This window comes from Onychostoma macrolepis, chromosome 03 (assembly GCF_012432095.1).
Source record: "Onychostoma macrolepis isolate SWU-2019 chromosome 03, ASM1243209v1, whole genome shotgun sequence".
Classification (NCBI taxonomy): Eukaryota; Metazoa; Chordata; class Actinopteri; order Cypriniformes; family Cyprinidae; genus Onychostoma; species Onychostoma macrolepis.
Window position 1 is genome coordinate 11404977 of NC_081157.1, and position 2971 is coordinate 11407947.

A 2971-nucleotide genomic window follows, 5' to 3' on the forward strand; every position below is an offset into this window, starting at 1 on the left:
AAGTCACTTTGATAAAATGAAAATTTTTTTTGGAAACGAATAAAAAGAACATCCCAGCAATCACATAAAAATAACTTTAGACTATACTATGCACAGAGAAAGCAAAGGTGATGCAGAAACGCAACTTTAGCAAGAATGACTAAAACACAAATGTAGCCTAGCTAACAAGCATGTTTAAATAAACATTTTTAAATGTTCTCTGGTGTTGTTTTGTGTTATTTCTTGCCCGTTTTTAACCACAATTACACTTGGATCATATTGACACAATACACTTAGCCTACTTTGAGCATTATGATTGTGATTTTAAATAGGCTTCTATTTACACTTTCATAAAAGAGGAGACGGGTCAACTTTTTTCCCTCTTATTTATTGGATAATTACTCAAAACAATGCATTTCACTCTGTTTGCTTCATCAGAATGCACATCTTCAGATAATATGCATTCTGATGAAGCAAACAGAGTGAAATGCATTGTTAAGCAGGGCCTTGGCATCCGTGACAAACAAAACAATCTTTTATATTGGGTCGGTTTACACATTCCCAGTGAAACCATCCATTGCAGCTGTCACACTGAATCTGAAAGAGACACTGACGTTATAACTTGTTTTGAAGCAGGGTGAAACGAAGAACAGTTTGCTAATTTGCAGACCCAAGAGTCCTCAGTGTCTTCTGTGTATGGATATTTGTCTCCACAGGCCAAGCATAGTTCAGAGAGGTCCTCTGTGGAAATAAATTAAGCAAAGTGATGCACATAATATTGGTGAAAGAATGTGTCAGTTGTACTTTATGGTCCATTTTATATTATATATATTTACATTATATATACCTGTTTCTTGTAGAAAGCAAAGGCCTATGTCTTGGCGAATGACATTTATGTTGGCCACTGTGCTTTCAAACTCCAAATTACCTCCTTTTAAAATAGCTTCTGCAAACTACAAAATGATATAATGAAAAATATTCATTAAATATATACGTACTTTGCATACAAATACCCCACATGAATGGTCATCTTTCTGTAAGCAGTGTGGTACATTCCCACTTTTCCCCAAGATTTCCTTTTGTGGCCATAAATTTGCTTTGTTTGAATTAGAAATATTTAAAATGTTAATAAAAAGTAATAATCAGACTAACAATTAAAATGTATAAGAAGGGCATATATTTGTACTGACCTTACAGCCTTTTTACAGTGTTCCAGTTTACTTTGGTTTTCACCGAGCGAATTTAGGTACAGTATTCTCAGTTTTTTAGGATATATCACCTGCAAAAATAATTATGCATGAATCTTGCTCTGAATTTAAACAATTTTAATTTACAGTGAAGGACAAGAATGGAAAGAAACAGACCAGGAGCGTCCAGTGATTGTTCTCATTAACTGTCCCAATAAGAACATCATACGCCCCTGGATTCATCTAGAGATGCAATGGAACATTGTAACAACAGTTCAGTTCACCAGTTCTCTCACAGCAAAAATATATATATTTTTACCGTTTTCATTAAACTGGGATTGCCTTGCCAAATACTTGTTGCTTGAAAGGAATCAAGCACATATGCCTTGCCAGCATAATATTTTATGAGGTAGGACAATTATGCATTGATAACCTAAAACAAATAAAACAAAATTTACACAAAGCATACCCTTACGGAGTATGGGTTTATGCCTAGAAGACTTTTTTTTTTTTTTACAAAAGCAGTAACACAATTTGCAAATTTAAAAATATGAATAAGTTGCATCACCTACCTCACTTTCGAGCAATTCCCCAGGTCTAAGGCGTTCAATATCCCATGTAAATAATTTATATGGGCCAATTTTACTGCAGAGTGTCCCACCTTTTTTTCTTGACCATATTTCTTGTAACACTTTATAGAGAGAGAGAGAACAGTTTCATTCATTGCAACTAAAAAGTTATTTAAACGAATATGCGCATGCATGTTGGCAAAATAATATACAGAGTAGAAGCTTGACTAATGACATGATTGTTGTGGGAAGAGCTGATCTGCCAAAACCAAAAAAAATGTATCAGTTACTGGGTTTGTTTTTATACTAATTGCAGATATCTAGAAATTTGGAAAAGAAAATAATGTGATGTGAATTCTACCAAGTATAAATAATGGTAAGAAAAACAGCTGAAAGCATAAAACAGAAATGTACAGATTAGTAACAAATACTCTCCGTCTGTTGATACCCATTAAATGAGCTTTAAGTGGCAATTTACAGGAAATCTGAAAACATCAGCATAATACGTGAGGTGAAAACAGGAACTACTGACATGGAACAAAAGCCCTATTCGGACTGGATTAGTTTTACAGGGGTAGATGGGGTAATGTAATTTTACCACAGGACGTCTGTAATATTAATATACTTGACACGGGATTAGAAATCTCAGTAAAACTATAAGAAGTGGGAGGGGTAACTCGATTTACGTTACTTCCTGAACATCACGTTCAAACGCGCAACATGGCACCAACAAAGAAAACGCGAAATTGGACCAGGGAGGAAACGCTGAGTTTAATTTCGGTTTGGGCAGAGCATCGCTTTCAAAAACAATTTGAGACCACGTTGCATAACCACACCATTTGGGAACAGATTTATCGAATTGTTGTAAGTAAATCTCCAAAAGTCGAGGAAGATTTTGGGGACTGGGGAACAGGGGCGGATCTAGAAAATAATTTTTAGGGTGGCAAAGGGGTGGCATGGGGTCTATGAGGGGTGGCAACTCCAAAGCAAGCCCCCATGCATATTTTTGGGGGATTTATTGTCTGACGAGCACAGTTGTGTTCACAAATATTGCATTACCATTAAGTAATCATCTATACTGTTTAAAATGAAAAATAAATAACATTTCAATATCCATCATGGCACCAAGTCAATACACAATATAAAAAACTTTAAGAGGTTGTAAATGTTTCTGAGCTTGTATCACTGAAGAAGACATGCGACTCTATTAATATTACATAGGCTACTTAGATGGTA

The 2971-nt window shown here is 35.1% G+C and overlaps 1 long non-coding RNA gene across 1 annotated transcript; it reads right to left on the reverse strand.

The window, feature by feature from the left end:
• Positions 1 to 474: 474 nt before the first annotated feature.
• Positions 475 to 1550, reverse strand: LOC131536717 (uncharacterized). Its single transcript, XR_009270053.1, has 3 exons — positions 1170 to 1550; positions 827 to 932; positions 475 to 720 (listed from the first exon to the last, which is right to left on the reverse strand). It is a non-coding gene; the product is annotated as an uncharacterized LOC131536717 (long non-coding RNA).
• Positions 1551 to 2971: the final 1421 nt, after the last annotated feature.